Genomic DNA, 27583 nt, shown 5'->3' on the forward strand with positions numbered 1-27583 from the left:
ACACTATCCAGCACACATGACAAAAGAGAATCTAGAGGCAACACTCACTGAAGACTGGTTCATGCCAAATTTAGCAGAGCACCTTGCATTTTTTATGGTGAACTGTATAATTTGCCAACAGTTCACGGCTGGGCATACACTAAGAATAATTAGAGGAGTCATCACAAGGCCCAATGGACCTTTTCAGCACTTGCATGTCGATTACATCGATATGATTCAAGTATGTAATGGGTACAGGTATTTAATTGTTGTGGTGTGTCCATTCTCTAGATGGATAGAAGCAGGTCCATGTACACAACCAGACTCTACCGGTGTGGCCAAATTTCTAGTGAGAGAGGTATTCCCAGGTGGGGAGTACGTGAAGTCATGAGTTCAGATAAGGGGACTCACTTTGTAAATGAAGTTTTCGAACAGATTAGCTTGTTGCTTGGTATAAAGCACACATTCTCGTCGGCGTACCACCCGAAAGGTAATGGAATATGTGAGAAGCTCAACGGCTTATTAAAGGAGAGGATAGCCAAGTTGAAGCTTACTCTAAGAAAGGGAGGGTTACACTGCCTTCCTTTGGCACTGTAGGCTCTCAGAAACCAACCCGGTTCTGACCATCATCTTATGCCACACGAAATAGCTACAGGAAGAAGAATGCGCACTCCCCTAAGACCCCGAGACAGAGCTAGATGTGATGCCCAGCCAAAAAGAGAAATCTTAGGGTTTGAAATGCAAAGTTACTTGAATTGCATGACATCTTGTCTTCCTGTAATTTCAGGCCAGCTGCAGCGACAACGAAAAGGGTGAACGGCAGCATGGAACACAGATGGAGATACTACTGCAGACCCAGCTCAAGGATTACGTGTACCATGAATCTTCCCTGGAGACACCGTCTTGGTGAAGAACCACATAAGGAAAAAGTGGGACGAGCTAAGGTTTAATGGTCCGTTTACAGTGGAAGATTGCACTCCCTCTGCAGTGAAGCTGGAAGGAAGAAGAGCTTGGATCTTTTTGGCTGACATCAAACCATACATCGGAGAAGGCCCCCTGCCTGCACCCCACCGCGAAGAGATTACAGAGGACGGAAAAGAACCACAGCACATGCAGACGAGATCCATGATGAGGAAGAAGAACGCATGACCAACAGCAAATAAATAACTAGGAATTTTGTGCAAAAGTTGTGGCTTCATTTTGGACATTTCTCTGAAAAAGAAAAAAGGGGATAAGGACATAAAAAACAGACACTCTGTGCATCCTAGTTGCAGGGTGAAGAAGGAAAATGCATGTGTAAGCCTCAACATAGTCTGTTGACTTTGGACTGAGGCACACTGAAGCCTTGATTAGAAAAGAATATGCCCAATTTTGATCGAGGACACATACATTGGAAGAAAACACAGTATCCAGATTCTTTCCACACAGAGATTTTTTTCAGAATCACTTATGGTGTCCCACAGTAGCGACATCACCAAAGATGTGTTAACATAATTCGATCTAGTGCTAAAATCGTACAAGTCACTGTTGTGGGAGCTCACCAGTATCACTGACTTTCTTCAAGATCCTGAAAACAAAAAGACTGTAAGGAGGCTGCTTACTGTAAGTGCCGAGCAGTTGCTCCTGCTTCCGGAATACAGCGAGAAAAAACCAAATGTACCAAGCGGAGGAAAAAGCGAATAGGCTTATCAATTAACTAATTGAAGTCTGTCCAGATCTTGTCAGAAGAACTTCAGACGTATTGACATTTCTTCAAGATCCAGCAAATACAGAATGTTTAAGTATAATCCTAAATGGTATTATTATTCAAGTTGCTCTTCACGCACACCGAAACTGCAGAAACTGTTCACACTGAGTTAGGGCCAAACAGTCCCAAACTCCAACAAAGGTAGGACAAATATCCATGTCGCCAGAAGACAGCAGGTTGGCGAGCAACGTTTTCTTTTGCCCAATCGAGGATTTCCCAGAATTTGTGGGGAGACCTGTCAGTGTTGACGTCCTCACATTCATCAGAGACCCAGCTAATTCTATGCAGATGAGCATGCTCTTGCATGGTATTGTGATGCAAATCGAACTTTCTATCCATCAGCAGAACTATCTGAGGAGATTTTAAACTTTCCACCGATGGACAGATCGAGAGAGTAGTGCAAGAGATTGCACTTTTATTACACTGACAAGGACACAGCATGTCTTCGGGAATTAAGAAAATCAGAGGCACAGATTGGAAACTCGTTTATTTTGAACATGCACAGTAAAGAGACTTGCTGAATTATTGCTTGATTTTGATGCTTCCAATAGCCCAGCAAGAGAACTGTATCCAGAAATAATAGACAATCCATTGTTCAGACAAAGGGGGACAATAGTTTTAGTACCTACAACTCACAAACAGAACCAGCAGAATCCAGAGAAAATATTGTTTAAAAGTGTATTAAAAGTTAACATCTTTCAACGGATGATTGAGATGGGGATCTAGAGAAGCAATCTCGTCCTCCCTCAGGGGGAGAAACGTCAGTATTTTTCTGGAAGTAAATGCTGTAGATTGACTTACATGGGTATTATGTATTTATGCATTATATTCATCATTGTTTTACTGTCACTGACGATTAGAACTGCATTTTTTATTGGTGCACAAAGTGTCCCAATTCCAGTGCACCCACCTATTGATACACACATGAAGCCTACAAAGGCACCCAGAACTTACATAGTAATTCCAGTCCTTAGGAGGTCTGATGGTGGAGTGAATGAACTTGAGATGGATGTGAGCAGCAATGACACACACACATTTATGGTAAAAAGCAAATTGAAAAGCCGGAGACAGGGTCGGCAGAGTGTGAATGTAAAAAGGTTACTGACAACCACACGCATGTAAACATTGAATGCCAGGCCTACTGTCAATAACTGCAGAACCACAATCCGAAGCATGGGAGAAGAGACTGCCTACTATGAGAGGTTCCACTGCAACTGAGGTGAAAAGACAAATGGAAAAAGCTGAACTCCTGAAGAGACAAGAGTGGGAGAAGAAACCAACAGAAATGACATTAATGAACACCCTTGATACAACACTGATGTAGACAAAGATAATTTCAAAGAAAATCTCACGAACACAGCTGATAGCAGAATCCATATGCCCGTCATTAGCCAGAGCCAGGAAGAGGCAAGAAGAAATAGAAAGAATTGCCAGACTTTACTCCACTAAACTGCCACAGATGAAGATACCTACATCATGGATCAGGGTACCTGAGAATCCTCCAGCAAGAAGAAGCCATACGGATGCATTCAGGGATGTAGTTATAGCAAATTACATGAAAAACCTGAGAATCAAAAGAAGCATACAAGGAGATGACAGTGAACTAAACAATTACTTGGACAGCACAGCACATTTTGGAAACAACATCTGGTAGCAACACATGAAAGAAGTTGGAAGACAAAGTTCAGAGGGGGAATGCTTTGTTTGTGCACTATTACCATACAGCCTGGGGAAGTCAAAGACCTTCATAGCTGTGGAAATTGATGTCCACACAGCTCACTGTCTTTGACACGTAGCAATGTGCAAGAGCAGAGGCCTGTTCATGGGTAGTGATGCCTCACTGAAATGGGCAACTGAAGGAACCAATCCAAACGAAGACAATTTTGTCCAGGACATAAAGACAAGAAACAATGGAAACCACAAAACATATTGTGATCAGATATGAGAAGCCTGGAGTCAAAGGAGTAGAAATCAGGAGAGAAGCAAACCAGAAGCTAAATGTCCAAGGGAAAACTCCAGAAGAGGCTCAAAGTTGGAAAATCAGAGGCCAAATGCAGATTTGGGGAACAGTGCTTTCACCAGACGAATGGGAGAAAGGGGTAGTGATTTGCAGGGCATGGGTGGTTCTTGGAGCCTGCAAGGAACCAATTGAAATCACACAAAGGATATGCGAGCCATTGTGGCCCAAGCTTGCAAAACTGCTGACATGGGTCGAAGATAGAGGAGTACCCCTGCAGATAGTACCACTGGAGAGCTCAAAATTGTGCTTCAGGAATAATAGCAAAAGAAAGATGGGAGAAAATCAGAACTCTGGACACATTTTTGATGCTCCAGGAATGATGCATGGAACTGCAGTAATTATGGAGGTATATCCACAATAGTGAATGTCCACATTCCAGTGTTGGTGATCCCGAAAAGTGACCTGAACATTGACACTTTCCCAAAAGCAGATGCTCACCTGAGGAAGAAGAGATCTGTGGAACTACTGACTCGAATGAAAAGAGAGAATTACTTGTCTGCCAAATCAGAAGAGGCTTTTCACGCAATCCCAAATGAACACAGGCTGTTCAGCCTCACCTCATCAGTGTTCACGACAATCTTCCTGCCAAGATTTCAAGTTGGAGAAAATACTAAATTGTTGCAGATAACTAGATGGGAGTTACTGCAGACCATCAACACAAACATAAAGGGATTCAACGCTATCAAAGAGGAGCTAAGAGCAGTCCGACTGATGACTTTGCAGAACAGATATATACTTGACATGATCACAGGAGGTGTTTGTGCAAAAATTGAAGAATCATGTTGTACATTTATACCATCTCACGGTGAAGAAAATGGAACTCTAACGGAGGCCATAGGTATGCTGACAAAACTACAGAATCAGATGATTGATGAAACTGACAAAGTTAATGATGACAGCTGGTTTGGATCACTATTCTCATGGGTTCCAGAATGGATGGCAGATGCATTAAAGTTCCTAGAAGCCCTGATAGTGATGACATTGCTAGGATTCTGTGTTATCAAGATAATGATATCTCAATGCCAGAAAACTGTGAAAAAAGCCATAGGGATGAAGATCATGATTGATGTTGAGCCAGGATGGAAGCCCAAAGACCTTACTGATGAAGAAATAAGAGACTTTGTGAAGGCCAGCATTCATGCACCAGAAGGAACACAGTTTGTATATCCAGAGAAGCAAAGAAATTATGTGGGCAGATGGGTATACTGCAGCCCAAATGGACAGTGTCAACTGATGACGTGGAACAAGGATGAACACGTGAGAAGAACAGGAAGCTTAAAAGGAGTAATAAAGATATGGACCCAAAGAGACATTTCTTCAGACCATCAGGCATATACCCAGAAGATGAAGAAAGAAGGGACCCAGATGATGAAGTGAAGGTCAATACAGAGGAACCAAAGAAGATGGATCCATAGAAAGAGGTGAAAGTGGTCAATGAATCACTGAGAGGGGGGAGTGTAGAGGAGGTCCCAAATACAGCCCGCACTCCAAACGTCCATTTTGAAGTACCAGGAACGTTCACGCTGAAATAAGTGACATATGATAAGCAAATAAACCAGCAGAGAGCCGCAGTGGGGCTCTGTCCAGTACCCATCAGAAGGACAATGCCTATTGAAGTACCAATACCAAGGAAACCATGGACAGTAAGGTACCCATTGAGAAAACCATATCAACAAATGAAGCGAAATGGAGATCATCTAAGTGCAGTCCCTGAAGAAACCAAAAAGGTCTTGATGAAAGACGAATGGTGACATCATGAGAACCCGGACAGGCTCGCATATAGAAGAAATGACAACCAGAGAATGACATAAAGAGACGAAACGCCATGAACAAGGGGCATCGTGAACCTAAAAGTAACAGGACGATGTCAAATGTAAGAAACTTAAGCTGTAAGCATGATGAAGATATTCGACCAGTTTACGCATGTACATATGCTTGGAACCGCAAGAAAGCTAAGAAACTCATGCGGCTTGCTATGCTTAGTAGAAAGACAGTGCGGCAAGCACCACCTATACATATCTACCTCAAAGGAAGCACGTTATATAAGTACACATCCACTTTGCACAAGAAGCGGAATTAACCAAAGGTTACTAAAGGCAACACGCGGAAAGCTTCATATTTAGCAAAATCGAGAAGAAGCGGCAGAAACGAAACTCAGCAGAGGCATATCGTGCCAAGAAATCCAAGGTCGTATCATCAGAATAGACGAACAGTGGCTACAATTAATTGAAGCTAAGAATAGAATATCCTGCTTCAGAAAGGTCAAGATAAGAAACTGAAGGCAGGTGGTGGGTGAAACGAAAATCAAATATACGAATTACATGAAGAAGAGGCAAATTCACGGTGTCTGAATCATGTGACCAGCTAAGCAAGAAGAAGTAAGACCTTCACACCTAAGCATGGCAGCAGACCAGGTGAAGATATCAGAACTTTTCCAGACAGGAGATGCAGTCTCGAGGCCAACCACAGTTAAATAATTGACACATGGCCACTAAAGTGATGGTTGATTGTAACAATAATTGGAGGAAGGTCGGGGGAGCTAAGGGGTACCCTGCACCTAGCCGACCATTCTGCGTGCTGCAGGGGAAAGTGGAAAAGTATGAGTGGGGTTGGTGCCAACCCAATCACAGTGGACCAAGTAATCTAGGGTCCTATATTTAGTAGAACCAATGGGATGTCATATTTCAGTGATGTCTACAGTAGCCACTTTGAAGGTAGGGCTTAGATGTTCTATCTGACAGTGTTTATCCAATCCCTTTACTCCGTTACCATATACAGATATAGTACTTATATTAAAGTTACCTTTCCTGAACCAATAGAAGTGCATGCCAACTTTTAAGCGTACAACATCAATGATGATGAATTTTCAGTATAAATGTTATGGTTTTTATGAAGTTCATTGGAGTTGTGAAGAGAGAGAGAAGATCACACCTCTGCTGATATTCATGAGACTCCCCGTTTTTTCTACTTGTCATTAAACAGACTCCCTTTGCCAAACCGTCGAGTTGTCATTATTGATTTGGTGTTGGAGTATTAATCTGCACCCCCATCCATCTCAGGGGTGCTGCTATCTTGTCTTAAAGTGCTTCTGGACAAACCCTGACTCTATGGGCCGGTTGGGAGTCCTGGAGCACAGGGGCTTCGAACTTTTCATTTTCAATGTGTTTTACTTTTGTGTTCTTTGGTTATTGAGTTTTAAAAGAACTCCATAGGTATCATCTTTTTCTGTGTGTCACACAGCACCTTCAGCGCAGTGGCACAGGGGTGTCTTTTAGAGATTGCTGGTTGTATTTAACTGAAACCTTTTGCCCTGCCTATGAATGTATTTGGGCTGTCTAACCTTGTCTTTTTATCCCTTTTTTAAGTATCTGAAGTGCCATTTTGCTCCCACTTCACAGGAGCTAAACTTGTTCATTTACTTACCGGTTGGGTTTTGTGGTGTATTAGTGTGTGATATTGAGCTGCTTATGTTAGTGTAGTGGTTTCTAACTGAGTAAATAAATGTATATTCTTTTACCAAGAAATCTTGAGTAATTGTTTACTTGAATCACTGTACTAGTTGGTCCTTTGTGTAACTAGTTCTACTGCTCACTTAAACTCTTGAGATAGGTCTGGCTGCTCAGCCATCGCTACCACTTTACTGTGTAGTACAGGCTTGTACCAAAGGTGAAATTGTGCTTACACTTGTACCCCTAATTACCTGTAGTTTTCCCAAAGAGTACTGCAGGCGATTCTGCCTAACACTCAGTCTGATTCACCATGCACTCCTCTTTATTTTGCAGTCACTCTGCAACTAATTGCAAATGAAAATATAAATTAACTGTGAGTTGGGCCATGTGAATCTGTTCCTCCTGAATATTTTGGTTCATGTAGAATTATGTCAAAGCTAGATGTAAAATACCATTATTCTGCGAAATATCTTTTCATGGTGATGTGATTTCTTGTACCAGTTTAGTTTGCCAGCTCCCAGGTTCACTTTCTGTCCATTCACCACAAATAAATAACTTAGCTAGGAGACGCTTCCTGGCATCTCTAACCTCTACAACAGTCATTTTAAGAATGGCTTTTTGTACCCTTCTACACTTTCTATGCATAGGTGCAAAAACATACCCTATTCCTGCTAGATTTCCACAATCAATACCAAATCGAATGTCAACTCAAATCATATTACTTTTGCATTGGTACTTGCAAAATCTTATTTCTCTATATACTTCCCTGAATCTGAGGGCACAAGACACAGTGGTACTTTAGCAAAGCGCAAACAAAGTTCTATCCACCTTACTTCAGTTACACCAGAATGAATGGCATGCCACCAATGCACTCGTCATGAGTCAAAAATAGCATGCTAGATCCTTGCAAACAAGTCCCCCAATTTGTTATGCTAAATTGAGAGACGACCGTTAACATTAGGAGTCCCCCCAATTAAGGTCCCTCACATTAAATTATTTATCTAGTTCGAACTAGCCCCATCAATGATTAATATAGATCATGTAGATCCCTTCCCCTGTGCCAAACATATCCAAAAACCAGGTCAGTGCACAGAAAGAATATATATTTATTTAAATTATAGGTTCAATGAATATTTGCACCAAATGATCACACATGCCTCTATCTCTATGGCACAAAACACATTTCAATACAAAGATTTACTTTTGGGGATGCTATTTATTTATTTATTTATTGTTTGTTTTATTTATACTGCACTTATACACTGGTGGAGTGCTTCAAAGCGCTTCCAGGCGGTAAGAGAACAAGGGAATACAGTGATCATTTTTAGGCCTTGAAGTTTCCGAATGATCTGACAGAAAAACTAGCATACTATGCCTTACGGCTGTTACTTTTAAATTTAAATTTCATCCATGGAACAGAGGCTAAATAATGAGAACCGCCCTCTTGCCCTATGAACCCCTTTTATGTCAAAGTTAAACAATACCTTGGAACATTACTAAACCATGAGCATTAGCATTCCTTGATAGGTTTAGATTTAAATCAAATGCACATTTTCTGTTTTCAAAACAATTTCACATGCAGCACTTTGTATGTTTAATTTCCCTGCACACTTGAAAATGCTAGCAGATTTGACATCCCACAGACCGTTGAGAATACATTCGATCGATATAACCCTCCTTCTTACTTCACCCCAAACCAATACAAAATCATTCTGCGATCAGGGTCACTTTCTCACTCTCAGGAAAGAGTGTGCAATTTTCAATTGAGAATTACACTTGGTTTCACTTGGCCAAGCACTTCTCTACCAAGCACCAAAAACCCAGGCTTCAGTTACATTCACCCCTCTGTCCCCCTCTGCTTTAAGTCCAGGTCTGGGGAGTGGTAACAGTTAGGAATTTTATTTTTTGTCAAGGGCACCCCTTTCCTTTAGAGAAGTCTGTGGTTGACAGGAAAAATAGGTGTAACCAATTACATTCACAGAGTAGTTTCTAAAGTACACTTGGAATGAAAAGTGCTAATTTCGAAGGTTAACAAAATCCTCTCATGGTGTTTGGATACAGGGTAATTAAATAAATTATCATTATCCAAAATATACTTAGGATCTACTTCTATAACCTCACCCATTAACTAAGGTGAAGGTATTAAATCAACAAATCCACACTTTGTTTTGTTGGACAAGCTACTTACATTGGCATCTCTGTTTTTGGTGCTCAGGAAAGTCAGCAGGGCTCCTTTTACAGGAACATCAGAATCCATCATCAGCCAGGGATATTTTCCAGGCTCAGTCACTCTATTAAGCCTCCGCCCCCTCTCCTTTTGTGGGCCCCAGCCCGCTTCAGTATTTCACAATTGCTGTCTCCCAGGCAGACTTAACCCTGCAGCAATATTTTGGTTCTTACACCCAGATGACATTCAGGCAGCTGTGCTGGCAAGGTTACATTCTGCCATCTTCTTTCAGTATTTCACCCAGACAATTTTCAGGTAAGTCTGTCCTTCTCTGGCTTGTGCAGCCTCTTTTTAACCTCTAAGCCACACCACAGAAATATTAAAATCTAGAGGTGTTAACTTAGTAGCCCTGAATTGTCATTGGACCCCTTATGGTCCATTCCTCCCCAAGGTCCATCCCCTCTCTGCTGATAGGCTCTTGGAATTCTGAAACTAAATTCCTGGGAAGAATGAATACACCAACCAGAGTTACCAATTAGACTTTACATTTCTCGCCTAAAAATTCACTACATGACAAAACTTTGCATTTGACAAATAGAAATTACAACCTAAATATATTCCAATTCGGCTAATCATGGCGGATTTATCAAGATGACTCCCATGCTGGCAAGATGTTGCAGGTAGTAACAACAATTTTTAACAGTTTATACAAAAATTATATTAGTTATTAATGTGATATTTTATACTCAGATATCTAATTTAATAAGCCAGTGGCTCCCTAACTTTCAGCTTCATAACATTTTTAGGGAAGCTAGAAACACATTTTTTCAATTGTTAAAGAGTTTCCTAAAAATCAAATTTTAATATAAATGACATCACCATAAGGGACTCGTAATAAGCTTTAAAATTATGCCGGAATGGCTTTGGTGTGACTTATCGTTGCTGAGGAAATTAACAACTACTGTAGTCCATTCAAACTAGTGGAAATGTTAAAACATGGAAATCCTAACTTTCATTTCACAAGATAGGTTTCAGTTCTCTTGAAATATATTCCCCAGACTCTGTGGCCTCATTGTTAGTTTCAGCCTGGAGTAATCCCATCCGCCTTTGTTCTCTGAAGGCTAATATTACCTTTTCAATCTGTTGCATTTATTTTTCATGTGAAGCCTTTTATTATTTTAAATAAATTCCATCTCGCCATCACTGTTCAAGGCCCATCTCATAATCTGTTCATTTTGACAAGGGAACATTTTTCTCCATGTCTTTATTTCCAGCTGTGAAATACACACACTTTTCGACATTTTAGTGTCAGTGTTTTCAAAGCCCTGCTTTCCATGTAGAATCATCCTTCAATATTTCTGGGCTTGGTCAATGAAATGCAAGGCCCTTTTTGAATCAGTGTATTTTTATTGATTTACACACAGCATTTTTAATGTCGCAGCTGCAAATGACAGGCTGCCTTTTTGTCTGTCAGCTTACAATGTGCCTTTTTCATGTCTGACCTACATGGCCTTTCTGTTCATGTAATACTGGGTGTCATTAAACCCCACAGCCATAAATGTGGATTTGGGGATTTGGCTGGGTTGGTCCAGAGTCAGGAGGGTATGGAGGTCACTTGCTAGAACATGGGCAATAATGAGGTTGAGAGTCATCTGACAATCTCTTGAGGCCATTACCATCACTGCTGGATGGTGCTTCACTAGCTGAATCAGTGGCACATTATGTGGGCTCCTTGAACACATCATTATGCCACCGCCAACAGTATTTTCACATCAAGGATTTGCCCAAGACACTTTTACTTGGCTTACCCCAATGAACTGTCTTCTGGTAAAGGTTAAATATTACACTGCCTGTCTCACCATGACAGTCACATCCTGTGCAAGCTGGTGTATTCCCACACCCATGTCCAGATGGGTGGTCATGTCATTGGTGAGCATGTCTTCTGACTTGACTGAATCCTCTTGAGGAAACCCTGAGCCTGCCTTGCCCCTGCCACAACTGTGCAACAACTGGCCTTTTCACTGCCATTGTCAGTCTCAGCACCAGGGGCCCATGATTTGGACATCCTATTCTGCACAGTGCTGCCTGTGCTAACCACTCTGCCTCCATGAAGAAGCACACATAGGGTCATGAGCAGAGTCTGCCCTTGTTGCAGACCTTTTGCTTCATCTGCAATTCCTGTCATATCTGTGATGCCACAAAATTCATTGCTTCCCAATCAACCAAATGGCCCCTCTTGGCCCTAACAAATCGGTGCTGTTCATTGGGCCAGATTTTCCTGGGTCTGGGCACAAATGTCTCCATGGAAATTTGTTTTGCACCCTTCAAGTTGAAGTGGGAGAATGGGAGAAAAAGCTCCCCCCAATCTCCTCGCGACCATGGCCCAGAGGATCGCGGCCTAGACACCCACCACGAGATGAATTCGTCTATCTACCAGACGACCGAATACCCTGGTTCAAGAACATACGGATATGCCCACCAGCCTGCCCACCAGCCTGCCCTACTCAAGCCGACACCTGCGGCATGGATGAACTCGACTAAGACCTCAACAACAAGCACCCACATCGTTAGAGATGCCATGACGACCTAGCCAACTGCCAAGAACACACGTGCCACCATGCACACTGGACACTCACGCACCAACCCACACGAAGAATATAATCAGTGCTATGACGTAGGTGACGGATACACCCACTGATGCGCATCTTTATTATTTTTCACATAGGTTTTCCGTAATGCAGAAACGCAAGACGCATAAAGCACTCGCGTATACACTTGCTGACGCTTCTCCCACCCCTTGCATCGTGATGAGAATAAAACGAAGACGTAATACTGCCTATGAAGCCATGTCGCACCACAACACAGGTGCCGTGCAGTACACCTCCCCACCTATGAACCAGGCCCAAGTAGGCCGCAAGTAAGAGCTGCCATGAACACTGAATGAGCAAGAGTACAAGTGCTGATCACGCAGAACGAGCCCAGCGAGAGCTCACAGCGAAGGGAGCGATGTTGCAACTCGTATGCTACCAGCCGACGCCAAGGTCACACCTGTAAGCAAAGCCAAGCACGCAGAAGCAAAATAAAACTTTAAATGTGCAGAATTCTGCCCCAGCCACGGTCTCCCCTCATGTGACCAAGCCAACCTGACAAGGTGCCAGACCCACGAGGGAGAAGTCGCCTGGGTCCCACGTCTGGGACACAGGCTGCAACAATGAAATGACCCAATGGACACCTACAGCGATGGGAATGGTCTGCTCTCAAGCCTATGAGCAAATCCGCGCATTGTCTGCACGAACACATAGTTACATATTGTTGCTAGTGACAGGTACACCGCAAGCTGGGAACAACGATGGTCCCAGGCTGGGGGGCTCGCGGGTGGACCAATCAGAACATGGGGGCACTCAACACTGACGCCACTAACATTAGCCAATCATTAGGGGTCTTCGTGTAACAATTTTCAAGTATCTAATAGAAGGGACAACCCAAGTATACCACCTGACTCATCCTCAACCACTAATACTGTTCTCTATATGTATGCTATACTAACCCTACCACTCGAGGAACCAATCCAGAGTGGCGATAGGTTTTTTGCTAACTTTCCCAGGTGACGCAAGTAGCGCGTCATACTGAGGCAAAAAGGGCCTGCGAGCCCCACAAATTTTGAGAGTCTGGACGGACGCGTACGATCCTAGACCCATCCCTGCCGTTGTTTAATAAACAGCAGAACCACCTTGCTTCTTGCGTGTGTCTCATACTCATTTTTGGGGAACACGGGAGGAGTTGGGGCCTCCCAGCCTGGAGGTCCGCGGACGGCCCAGCCGACCCCGGGATAATCACCCCGACAAGTTGGAGGCACTGCTGAGATCTGCTTACGATCTACCTTTTTATTTTTTTATTTTATTTTTCCTAGGCCTCTCGTTGCGAGGAGGCCCGGCGGCGCGGCCCCCTCTGACACGGCCCCCTTTTTGAGGACTACAGGACCATCGCGGAACTGCGAGAAGACTGGACAGCGCAATCCGGATATTGGCCCTCGGGAGCCGGTTGAGAAGTATCCCGCCCGCGATTGGCGAGTGTCCAGACGTGGTCCAGACGAGGGGAGGTGGCGAGCCGCTTAGAGGGGTGCACGCAGTCAAGCGGCCCCTCATCAAGAGAACTTGGTGAGTATGTCACACCCAACAAGCAATGTGAGATTGTGAGGGAGGGGAGAGGAGTGAAATAAGGGCGGTGGGAGGTGTTACTAAGGTGTGCGGCGAAGATTTGATCAATTAGTGTTGACGGTGAAGTGAATGGTAGCAGGACAGGCGCGAGAGTCGTCCGCTACCACGTCACGGAGAAGGGTGGGCGCAGCAAGAAAACATCACGTGTGGTTGCTCCTAGACACTGATTGGCCTAGGTCGTGACCACCTGTAAGGGAGTGCGTGTGTGTGTGTGGCTTCCTACGAATTGGCGGTTATTGATCAATGAGTAGATGAGGATCCCTATTGATCGAGCAGTGAAACTCGATAGATAGATGACGTTTTCCTGTAGGCGGTAGCTAACTGGTTGCCTAGTATGGAAGATAATTAGCTGGTTAAGCCCTCCTGTTGAGGGGCGTATCACACGTGAGGCGACGCAGCGTGCACAGTCCGATTATATTGTTGGTTACCTTGTTCCAGGCGTAACAAGAGGACAGCTGTGGGGTTAACGGGGACAAACAGCAAAACTTATTTCGAGCTTTCTGAAGTGTAAAAGATCTTACCGGTAGTTTTGGAAGAGCTCGGTGACGTCACCCGTAGGGCTTTCATAGGATACCTCGACCACACAGCATTGTTGAAAGGTGGTGGGGAAGTGAATAGTGGACAGGGGGTGCGCACGGAGGGTGTCGGCCACCTTAAATACGGGACAGGTGGAGAGGGGGAAGTGACCGTGCACGGAGAACGCCGGCCACGCCGAGTGAGGTAGGAGGAGGAGGGGAGGAGAAAAGTGGGACGGCTGTATAAGCACGTCACACAGGGCACGCAGCCGCAGGGGGCTTCGTGCGCCGTGGCCGCAGGGGGCCGTAACGGTATTAATGAAGAAAAAACAAATACGGGAAAAGACAGCATATTTGCAAGCGTTATATTTGACTGTTTTTCCTTTTAGCGGACGGTCGCAAGTCCCCAAACTACGGGGCCAGGTAACACATCTGCAATTGTCATATTTGACTGGGTTTCTTTTAGCGGACGGTCGCAAGTCCCCAAACTACGGGGCCAGGTAATGACAACTATACTGAAGGGAGCTAACAACACAGTGTAACCATGTCATAAGGGTTAGGATCGGGAGGGTGGGGGAATACCCTCACTACCCCACTACAGCATATATGTAAAACACTATCACCCCATAGGGAAAAACTGATCAAATACAGCATAGAATGGACACAAGGGACGGACAACAAAATGACGACACCCTGGCCGCCTAACGGCAGTTTCGACCCGTACGTCCAACACTCGCTACTGACACATATACATAACACATACAAGGGGAAGAAGTTGACGCACCACATGGAGGTGTTTAACTTATGGAGGATGTTCCAGGGGTCCCGACCAGGACCAACCAGAATGTTCACTGTGGAGGAAACGAAGGAGGGGAAGAAGATTAAGGAGGAAGAGGGAAATGGGGAAAAGGAGGTTGAAAGCGCACAGTGCGCGGGAAGAGGCCGAGAGGGGGAGGAAAAGCTTAGCATCGCAAATGAAATAGAAACAAAAAAGGAAAGGACCGACGACATGCCGTTAGCGAAAGTAGTGAAAAAGGAGGAAGGGGGGTTATATCCTGTAACGGAACTACGAGAAGCGGTAAGGCAACAAGTAACGGCGGCTGAGGGGTATTCGAACCCAGCGTACAGCCCACCACCATATACAGCTACAGGTGGCTACACAGGGGGGGAGGTGACAAGTACGGTAGGCCCAACTTATACGAAGATGCACGCAAGGGAAGGGAAGACTAGTGAAGAACCAATCCCAACCAAAGGACACGACGAGTGGGTAGCCGCGCAGGTGCTGCTAAAATTGTGAGGGACACTAACTGGAGAAGAAAAGGAGGTAGTACGGAAAATGAACGAGGACGATGAGGGTAGCAGTGGAATAAAAGGGGAGGAAGGTAAAAGGAAAGAAGGGGAGCCGTTACGAGCAGAGGAGGAGATGTTGGAGGAACGATTGGCGGAATTAAGGAATGAGCAAAACGCCCTGATCAAACAGCTTGAGAGGGAGGAACGAGAGAGAAGGAAGGAAAGGAAGGAAAGTAAGGATGAGTTAGAAATAATGAGGGAACGAACTGAAGAACGGAAGCGGGAAGCTGGAAGGATGAAGGCGATAGCAGAAAGGGTATCTCGAGCAGCACAGCGTGACAGGAAAAGAGAGGAAGAAGAGAAAGAAAAGGAAATGGAAATATGGAAGAGGAAAATACTATCAGAAACCACCAAGAAATACGAGGAAGGCAAAGTAATAGAAAGCATATTAGAAAGGGAGAGAGAGAGATGGGAAAGGAGGAGAGAGGAAGAAAGGATATTAGAGAAGGTGAGTAGTGAGGTGATGGAGAAATTAAAAAAGAAAAGAGAGGAAATAGGTGGTGAAATAGTAGAGAAAAGGGAAGGGGAAAAAAGAGATAGGAAATGGGAGAGTGGGGTAAGGAAATATGTACGCAGGGATGCAGAAGTAGCAACAACATCAGCACAAAGGGGAGCAATTGGTAAAGAAGAAGTGGAAGGAACAGATTTAATAGACTTAAAAACAGTGACGATTAGGGGGAAAAAGACAGATTGGGGGTTGTCGCTCCTGGATGATTTTTGCAGCGAAGAAGAAGGAATGGGGGGAGAAGGAAGAAGCGGCGATAGGGAAAGCTTAGACAAATTGTACATCACCCGCACCAACAGGGAATCACCATGGGCATGCAGAAGGAAGGAAGAGCTGGGGGGGAGTGAGGAGAAAGAACAAGGAATGGCAGGAAGGCAAACACGTGCAGCTACACCCGCATCATCCCGTCCAACATGTCCGCCCACACCCGCTCCTGAACACACCCCCTACGCCGGCAGGCTTAGAGATCTCCCCGGACGTAGGCAGGAAGAACGGACACACACACCCACATCAAATAAAGAAAATAATAAGAGAAGGGGAAGAGATGAAGGGGAAGCTGCAACGAGCGGCGGTAATATGGACATGACAAATGATCTAGACGACACAGAAGAAGAGGAGGGGTATGCAGACTCTACACCGCGACAACTGGGGGGACAGATGGGACACAATCTAATGCCGCTATTGGAGAGAGGGGGGGGTTAGACACAATACGTCCCTTGGAAGCATGCCGATAAGGAAAATATAAAGTGTAGGCTCCCATCACTAAGTGGAGGAGTGGGAAAATGGATATATGAGATGGAAAAACACACTGCAAGACAGAAACTATCAGTAGGAGATGTGAAGGGCCTACTAATATCAATATTAGGGGATGCGGCAGATGACATCTGGAAGAGAGCGGGTTTCCCCGGGGTCACAATAACGAACACATCACATGACGGGGCGCCATTTGCAAATTGCAGGCATGCATTATGGCAAGCGCTGAGGGTACAATACCCAGACACCTCAGACATAGGAGCAATTACGTCACGCAAGATGCGTGAGAACGAAGATCCTGTTGATTATATCCAGGAGATTCAGGAGAAGTGGCGTATGGAAACTAGAGAGCAATGGGACAAGACACCGGCAATATTTTACCACATACTAATACAAGGGCTCCCAGAGGCAGTACAAAAACAATTGAAAAAAGTAGTGGGGATGGAAGCCAAGGCTTGGCCGGAAATACAATTGACAATAGTACACCATTGTAGGACGTGGCAAGAAAAGATGAAACAAAAGGAAGAAGATAGAAAAGCGGAAGAGGCTAAATTAGTGCAGAAAAGACTGACTAAGTACACCATGGAAGGTGCACTAATAACTACACCAACAACAATGACACCAAACCCCACGCAAGTAGTGGCCGCACAGGATTCCTCACAACTACAAACACCACCACTACCACAATCACCACGACTTATAACACAACAGCTGCCACCACCCCACCATACACGGCTAACATGGGAGGAGGGTACATGGCATCAGGAACTGGATATTATAATAACATCAGGGGAACGGGAGGAATGATGAGGGGGAGGGGATATGGCCAACCTGCACAACAGCAAGGGGGAGGATTCCGAAGCTTCTACCCCACTGGGCAATCAGTGTACCAGGATAATGCAGGAAGTTTCCCATGGCAGACCAGGGAACCACCTGTATGTTGGGTTTGTGGGATGTTAGGACACATGTCGCGTACGTGTAGAATGAGACCCTCCACACCAGCATGGGGGGAACAAGGACAACAAGGGCCTATGAGGGAGCAGCAGGGTTACCAACAACTGCAGGTGCTGCCACAGAGCAGCACACAGCAACAGTTAGCAACACAACAACAGCCACAGACATATACACTACCGCAACAACAGGTAGCAATAACACAACAACACCAAGTGCACCCAGTGCAGCAGCCCACTCAAATACAGGACCATAAGGTAACCTCCACCGATACACAGCTACAACAAACACAATTGGGAAGGGTGACTGTCCTGGGACACAACCCTTACACAGGAAGTGGTCAGTCATTATACCCACAATAGGACAGCCCACAGACGTCCTTGGTGTGTCCCATCCTGTCGATAACACCTAATAGTGCGGAGGAACCACGCATTGAGGTAACGATAGGTGACAAAAAATTATCATTCCTTGTTGACACTGGGCAACCCGGTCTTGCATAAGGGAGGGTAGATTTAAGATGTCAGGTGAGGCCATGAACACCCAAGGATTCTCTGGGGCTAGGGGGTTGGTTCCCTTTACTGATAACATCTCCTTATCTATTGGAGATTATGATATGTCTGTCCCGCTCCTGTATTCAAGGGAGTCACCAGTGAACATACTTGGGAGGGACATAATGAGCAGGCTAAATATGACGATCTCCTTCACGGAGGATGGCATAATTTGTTCCACTCCAGGAATAAACATGCTTACTGCACAACAAATACTGCAAGCGTACTGGGGACAGACAGTAGCTCGGGCTGAGCCAGTGGATGGCGAACTGTTCCAGTACGGAACGGACATGGCATTCGCCTGGATGCCAGGAATAGAAGGAAAGATCTGGAGGAGGCCGGCAGCATATTTGTTCAGGCCTGAGACACCAGCCAATGAACCAGAAGGGAAGGTGATTTCCGTGAGCATCGAGAGTATTATAGCAACTGCTGATTATATCGCAGTAAATGCCCAAGACGGGGAATGGAGAGCATGGAGGGCAGTGATAGCCCTGGCTGAGGGATGCAGGCTCACCCAGGTGTCCGATGAGGAGCTCTTTTCAGAAGACAAGGAAGAAGGTGATATGGTATTTATGATGAGTGTAGATATATGGCTAAGAGTGACATATAAGCAAGTGGCACATAAAATGGCAATGGCACTTGAAGCACCTGCCTCTACCCCAGTTCCCTTCTACGAGGAAGATATGGCAAAAGTTCCAACATCACTGTGGACCACCAGTCCCTATGATGTGGGCTGCATAAAGAGTATCGGGGGAGTAAGAATAAAGCTGAAAAAGGGTGCAATACTACCCAGAGTGAAACAATACCCACTATCAAAAGAGGCAGATCAGGGCATATACGAAACAATAACGGCCCTAATAAATAATGGCATATTGGTACCATCAGAATCACCATGTAACACGGCCGTGTACCCAGTGCGCAAGGCTAAAGGAGGGTCTTGGCGTTTTATCCAGGACCTCAGACCCTTGAACAACATTGTAGAAGCAGAATACCCCATAGCAGCAAACCCAGCCACAATATTATGTGGAATTCCGGGAGAGGCCTCACGGTTCACAGTGATTGACCTGAAAAATGCCTTTTTCTCAATACCCCTGCACCCAGATTCACAAGACTTGACAAGCTTCACATACAGAAACACAAAATGGAAACACACCAGGTTACCACAAGGGTACTGCGAGTTACCCTCAATTTTCAACAGGGTAATACAGATGGACTTGGGAAACATTGAATTGGAAAGTACGGTGCTGCAATATGTTGACGATATAATAATATGCAGCACAAGCGAGAAAAGGTGCAGGGAGGACTCATTGAAAATGCTGACAGTGTTGGCTGAAAAGGGTTACAAGGTAGACAAAGAAAAGTTACAGTACTGTCAGGAACAGGTACTATACATTGGTCAACTAATATCCCAACACGGAAGAAAGATTGCACCACAAAGAGCACAAGCTATATCAAACACGCCACTACCACAAACGGTGAGGGAGCTGCAGCAGTTCCTGGGATTATGTAACTACTGTAGAGCATGGGTTTTTGACTACAGCTCATACATAGGACCCCTACTTGAAGCATTGAGAGAAGCACACAAAGGGGACAAAACATTGGGGTGGACAAGGGAAATGAAGGAGGCATTTGATGAGTTGAAGCACGACATATCCACTGCTCCGGTACTAGCCACCCCAAATTATGAACGGCAGTTCTTTATCTTTTCACATGCGACTCAGCAGTAATGAAAGCAGTATTGACTCAGAAAACCAGCATGGACACAAGCCAATAGCGTTCTACAGCGGTCACTTGGACCCTGTTATGTTAGGACATTTCCCTTGCGAACAGAGTCTCGCCGCGGCTGCATTTGCGGTAGGGAAATCATCATCGATTACAATGGGGTGCCCAACCACACTATTTGTGGAGCATGCGCTGTTTGCAATATTGAATAAACCTAAATCCACACTAACCACGCAGAGGGCGTCAGGCTATGAGATCATTTTGTCTAGACCTGAACTGTCAATTGTAAGATGTAGTACAGTTAACCCAGCCAGGTTTATAGTGGAAGTTATTGAGGAAGGTGATTATGCTCACGATTGTACACAGACTATCGAAACGTATTCATGCACTAGAAAAGTTGAAGAGGATGCACTCAAGGGTGGAGAGATTTTGTACATTGATGGGTCATCAACAATAGACCAAAGTGATGGGATAAGGAGAACTGGGGCAGCAGTTGTAAAAATGACAGAAGAATTGATGTATGTCCCGGTGAAATGTGTGCAGTTACCACAGCATTATTCGGCTCAAGCAGCAGAATTGGTTGCACTGATCTTGGCATTGAAGGAAAGCGTTGACAAAAGAGTTACTATATATTCTGATAGCGCATATGTCACGTCAACTGTCCACTCGGGGTTGATAAAATGGCAGAGAAGGGGGTTTAGGAGAGCTGATGGCACCCCAGTGCAACATGCTCTCTTGTTAGCAGAATTAATTGAAGTAATTAATGATCCCCAAGAGATAGCTTTGGTTAAATGCCCGGCACACACTAATGGAGACGACCATATCTTGAAAGGGAATGAAACAGCAGACGCACATGCCAAACATGCGGCATACTTTGGTGAAATATGGAACCCCCCAGAGTCAGAGAGAGGGATAGGGAGGGGGATGGCCAAACAGATGTTGATGAAAGAAGGGTACACCCATCTCCCCGCCACACAGATAATGGAATTACAGGCAGCCGCACCAATGGCAGAAAAGGAACTATGGGTAAAAAGAGGATGTACGATGTCCCCGACTGACGCACTGTGGCGTCAGAATAACACTGGAAAGGTGGTCATGCCATTGGCACTGCTGAACACCACCCTGGCCCAGCTCCATCAACCAGCTCATACAGGAAAGGAAGTAAGTGCAGCACGAATTAGGGAAGACTGGTTCTGCCCCGAGTTAAATTCTCATGTAACAAATTTTATCAGCAATTGCCTCACTTGCCAACAGTTTACGGCCGGTCACACGCTGCAAGTGATAAAAGGTACTATACCCCGGCCAGAGGGAGCCTTCCTGCACATTCATATTGACTACGTTGATATGATCAATGTATGTCAAGGAAATAGGTATATGATTGTAGTGGTATGCCCGTTCTCCAGGTGGATCGAGGCCGGACCCTGCTCACACGCAGATGCGTTCAGAGCAGCTAAATTTCCAGTGAGAGAGGTTTTCCCCAGGTGGGGTGTTTGCGAAGTGTTGCGGTCAGATAACGGCCCACACTTTGCTAATGAAATGTTTCAGCACATCACGTCCTTGCTGGATATTGAGCATAAATTTGCATGTGCATATCACCCGCAGGCCAACGGCATATGTGAACGCCTGAATGGCCTATTGAAAGAAGAAATAGCAAAGATACAGCAAACAACCAAGAAGAGCTGGTTGTACTGTCTCCCGCTAGCTCTATTTGAGCTAAGGAATAGGCCAGGGTCCGATCACCACCTCACTCCTCACGAGGTGGTGACAGGACGTCAAATGCGCCTTCCTCTAACGCCTACATCAAGAGCATTCACAGACCATGAAAACACTGCAGCTGTTCTTGGTGACGAAATGTATCAATATGTGTCTTCTTTGATTACTAGTGTAGCGTTTCTATCTCAACAGCTCTAGAGCGCACGCGGGGCGGGTCGAAGAGTTCTCAACAAGAAGACACCGACAAGGAACTGGAAAAGGAAGGACTAAGCAAAATTGCTAAAGGTGACCATGTGCTACTCCGCAACTTCAATAGAAAGTGGAACAGCCCACGCTTTACTGGTCCTCATTTGGTAGAAGAGGTAGCTACCAGAGTGGTGAAATTGCAGGATAAGCATGCCTGGAATCACCTACACGACGTGAAGATCTACAAACTCCAGACCCGCCATAGCGTTAACGACAGGGCCATTGGAAGAGCAACGACAGCAACAGAATTGGCCACAGAGAAGGAAACGTCGGCCACAGCTGATGACAGTAGTGTCACCACACCTGATCACCCCCCAGATTCCCCAGAGGCAACTACTGAAATAGACACTGGACGCTTGCCCACAGCCCATCCCATGGGCACGAGATCGCAAAGTAAACAAACTTCTGCCAATTGAGCCCCAACCCCCTCCCCTCTAAGGTCACCCCCGATTGAAGGACATTGTATTGTGCACATACACACATGTAAAACACTTGTATGTTTTCTCTTTTCTTCTCTCGCACATGCAGGTACCGTGTATAATTGCATTGTTAAGAAAATAAGTAACTAACAGTGTACTGTGCCCAGGAGTAGATGCTGCCCACGGATGATAGCACCCCTGAAGCCCTATCACACCAATTTGTATATCACATAAGAAGGCCTAAGTACCTGAAAAGAAGGAGGGTACGCGTATATTACACCGCATTTATTTTGGCCATAGAACAATCATTTCCCCATCTTCACCAGCACTTAACTGCGCTAAGAGATAGATCACTAAAGTTAGCGTGGGAACAGCTCTTCGCCTGGGCACTGAACGATTACTTGATAGGGAGAGCTTAATAACAACCACTAACAATAATAACAAGCGTATTGAGGATTTTCAGGCGGGCACCTTTAACGTCGCAAGAATAAGCTGCCGGACTGCAGCAAGGTAAGAGCAAATGCCGGTGAGACTAGCTTTTGTAATAAAAATGATAGGAGTATTGGTCATCACTGGTCTATTGGCTGCCTCTGTATGGCAGAAAAGTTATGCTATCATTATTATGGCTGCACCCAAACCTAACATAGCCCCTCCCACGACTGCGACAGGTATGACGTCAGGTGGTACTAGCAACCCTCCGCATAAGGGAAGTAGAGTTAAACGCAGCACATATACAGATAACAAGGGTATTGATAATTACATAACAGTTTCAGCACACGTCTCAAACAACATGTGGTACCAGCACATGACCCAAATTGGTAAGCAGACAACAGAAGATAGCTGTTATGTTTTCTCATTGATCCCATGCGCCATGAGCGCTTCTCGAACATTCATCGCCACAGAAATACAAGAAAAGACGGCGCGATGTATAGTATATCTGGCACTATTCCAAACGAGAGGACAATTTCAAGGAACGTGGTGAGAATGCAGTGGAAAACAAGAGACACATACCCATATGAAAACAATTTCCTCAAGTCATATTTGAGTTACCATAAGAGCAGTTTACATGCTGAAGCGTTCAGATACATGACAAGCGGCCCTGAAAAGGGAGAAACCAAGAAAGTAACCCTGCAATACCTACCATGTGATTGGTACGCCACTGAAGTTCCTGGTATACAAGGCTGTTGGGAAAGGCCACTTATAACAATAACAGGGAAGGTATACATGAACAATGAATGGGAAATAGGAGTGGTCGGTAGCAACATGATAACAAGAGAAAATATTACCACCATACAGGAACACAACGACAGATGTTGGACGACATGGGGCAAATACGTACCCATGCTGACATGGATGGAGAAGGATGAAGACCCAATAAGCATAGTACCGCTGACCGCGCCCAAGTTATGCTACCAACACAGAGGTGATGTGGAGGTGGGATACAACACCAACTGTGGAAGCGTGTTAGAATTACCAGAGGGGGGTGCTGGAACGGCAGTGATAATGGATCACTATTGGGCCTGCGGAAATAAGGCATATCACACCCTGCCCCCGTTGTGGAATGGTATATGCACAATGGTACACATCAATGTACCATCTCTAGTGGTGCACCAAAAACATGTGAACATGGCCAATTTCCCCAAAATGGATGAAGGGAACAAGAGGAAGAAGAGATCCGTACAATCACAGGAGGGAGAGAACAACAACAACAACAACAATTTCCTAAAAAGGATAAAGAGACAAGGAGAACCCCTGACAGGAAACTACCTGTGGGGAAGGTCGGAAACAGCACTCACTTCTATCCCACCAGAACACAGGTTATTTAGCAGGGCTTCTATGTTCTTCTCGTCAATAATACACCCTGGACTACAAGCTTATGCAAACGCTAAATGGCTCCAGATCACCCGATGGGAACTAATGATGACGATTAATTCAACAATAAACGGATTCAATGCAATAAAAGAGGAACTGCGAGCGGTAAGAATGGTAGCACTACAGAACAGATATGTACTGGAACTCCTCACAGCGAAGGAGGGAGGAGTTTGTGCAAAAATAGGACAATCATGCTGCACATTTATTCCTGCTAACGATGCAGATAATGGTACACTTTCCGAAGCAGTATCACAACTGGCCCAGATGTACTCCAAGATGATGGAAGAAAGTAAAGGAGTAAAGAAGGATGATAGCTGGTTTTCATTGTTATGGTCATGGATGCCATCATGGCTGTCGGACGGGCTGAAGATAATAGTTAGATGCATAATACTGGCTGCAGCTGTATTGATTGTAATAAGGTTTTGGAAGGCCAGGAAGGCACGTACTACAGACAAAATGATCAAAATGGTCGGCATGCACCCCGTGATGCCAACTGACGATGACCAGCACACAGACGTGATAATAAAGGAAAGAGAGAAACTGCGCAAACAGATCATCGCCAATCACTTAGACCCACCATCCGTAAAGCTTGAGAACCCAAGAAACCCGAGGAGCTATATCGGAAGATGGGCATACTGCAAACCGGGAGGGAGCTGTGTATACATGTACTGGTCATTTGAAGACCATGTCAACCACTATGGACACCTGAGAGGAGTGACCAAAATATGGAGAGTAAGAGGAGATAAAGAAAAAGATATGTTTGTGGTCGACAAGTCGACCAGAGGGGGGACTGAAGTGAGAGAATGGGAGAAAAAGCTCCCCCCAATCTCCGCGCGACCATGGCCCAGAGGGTCGCTGCCTAGACACCCACCACGAGATGAATTTGTCTATCTACCAGACGACCGAATACCCTGGTTCAAGAACATATGGATATGCCCACCAGCCTGCCCACCAGCCTGCCCTACTCAAGCCGACACCTGCGGCATGGATGAACTCGACTAAGACCTCAACAACAAGCACCCACATCATTAGAGATGCCATGACGACCTAGCCAACTGCCAAGAACACACATGCCACCATGCACACTGGACACTCACGCACCAACTCACACGAAGAATATAATCAGTGCTATGACGTAGGTGATGGTTACAGCCACTGACGCGCATCTTTATTATTTTTCACGTAGGTTTTCCGTAATGCAGAAACGCAAGACGCCTAAAGCACTCGCATATACGCTTGCTGACGCTTCTCCCACACCTTGCATCGTGATGAGAATATAACAAAGACGTAATACTGCCTATGAAGCCATGTCGCACCACAAAACAGGTGCCGTGCATTACACCTCCCCACCTATGAACCAGGCCCAAGTAGGCCGCAAGCAAGAGCCGCCATGAACACTGAATGAGCAAGAGTACAAGTGCTGATCACGCAGAACAAGCCCAGCGAGAGCTCACAGCCAAGGGAGCGATGTTGCAACTCGTATGCTACCAGCCGACGCCAAGGTCACACCTGTAAGCAAAGCCAAGCACGCAGAAGCAAAATAAAACTTTAAATGTGCAGAATTCTGCCCCAGACACGGTCTCCCCTCACGTGACCAAGCCAACCTGACAAGGTGCCAGACCCACGAGGGAGAAGTCGCCTGGGTCCCACGTCTGGGACACAGGCTGCAACAATGAAATGACCCAATGGACACCTACAGCGATGGGAATGGTCTGCTCTCAAGCCTATGAGCAAATCCGCGCATTGTCTGCACAAACACATAGTTACATATTGTTGCTAGTGACAGGTACACCGCAAGCTGGGAAAAACGATGGTCCCAGGCTGGGAGGCTCGCGGGTGGACCAATCAGAACATGGGGGCACTCATCACTGACGCCACTAACATTAGCCAATCATTAGGGGTCTTTGTGTAACAATTTTCAAGTATCTAATAGAAGGGACAACCCAAGTATACCACCTGACTCATCCTCAACCACTAATACTGTTCTCTATATGTATGCTATACTAACCCTACCACTCGAGGAACCAATCCAGAGTGGCGATAGGTTTTTCGCTAACTTTCCCAGGTGACACAAGTAGCGCGTCATACTGAGGCAAAAAGGGCCTGCGAGCCCCATGAATTTTGAGAGTCTGGACGGACGCGTACGATCCTAGACCCATCCCTGCCGTTGTTTAATAAACAGCAGAACCACCTTGCTTCTTGCGTGTGTCTCATACTCATACTCATTTTTGGGGAACACGGGAGGAGTTGGGGCCTCCCAGCCCGGAGGTCCGCGGACGGCCCAGCCGACCCCGGGATAATCACCCCGACAAAGTGTTTTAGTGTTTTTGATCTGCTTTGAATGTGTCAAACCCACATCGTCAGGACCAGGATTGAGACCTCCTCTCTTGGTCTGTTTCCGAAAAGCCAAATGTTCATTTATTGGGGGGTCAGGAGACTGAGAAGAATCTCTCCCCACCTTCCACCCCTCCTACCCCAGCACTGGTGGAATCCTTCAACTTTTTTTTTTTTACTTTTATTCAGGGAACACCTGAATTTTATCAAAGTTTTGCTTGCAATTGGATAGTCCGAATCTCAATTTCACATGGGCCTTCCTCCAGATCTACTGATACCTCTGATTTAGTCAGACAGACAAAACCCTGTTCTTTCTCGGCAAACAGGGCCAGGTCAGTTCTCAAAATAGGCGATGCAAAGGTTGATGCCTCGTTGATCTGCCGGAAAGTTAGTTCTATTAAGTTCACCATGGCCACCGTCCATCTGGTGGTTTCTCCAGATATTAGTCTGTTCCAGAGGTCATCTTCTTGAATTATCCACGGATTCGAGATCAGAGGTAGGATGTAGGTAGATCTGTTTTGTTTGGTGTTAGGGCAGTCTATTACAAGGTGTTTTAAGGTTTCCGCCACCTCCGTCTTTTTGCATAGACGGCATCCCTTTTTGTCTGTTGCTTTCATAAAAAGGATTCTTTTCCTTTTTTCCAGAAGTTTGGCACAGTAATTTAGCGGCTTTTTCAATTTGTTAAACGTGGGTGGAAGATGGATTAAGAGTTTGTTCTCTACTGCTTTCTCAATCGTATGAATCCAGTCCATTTCGTCCATTTTTTGTTTAATTCTATCCGGATTTTCTTTTAGCTCTTTTTCTGTGCATACAATTTCAGAAAGCTTCTCTTTTCTCTTTTCAACCCAATTGTTAAGGGCTTCGCATTTGCCACTTTTCAGTTCTTCTTTGATGATGTTAGAATGCGGGTAACATGTCCGCCAGGATTATTTTTCTGTAAAATCTCATGGCGCTTTTGTCGACCATAGATACAAGTGACACTAGACCCAGTTCTCTTTGAATGGCCGCCATTGATGTTGACTTCGGTACGCCCAGGCCAGCCTTCCAGACCAGCCCCTCCAACTTGTTCCAAATCG

This window comes from Ambystoma mexicanum, chromosome 6p (genome assembly GCF_040938575.1).
Source record: "Ambystoma mexicanum isolate Mex_15411 chromosome 6p, UKY_AmexF1_1, whole genome shotgun sequence".
Lineage (NCBI taxonomy): Eukaryota > Metazoa > Chordata > Amphibia > Caudata > Ambystomatidae > Ambystoma > Ambystoma mexicanum.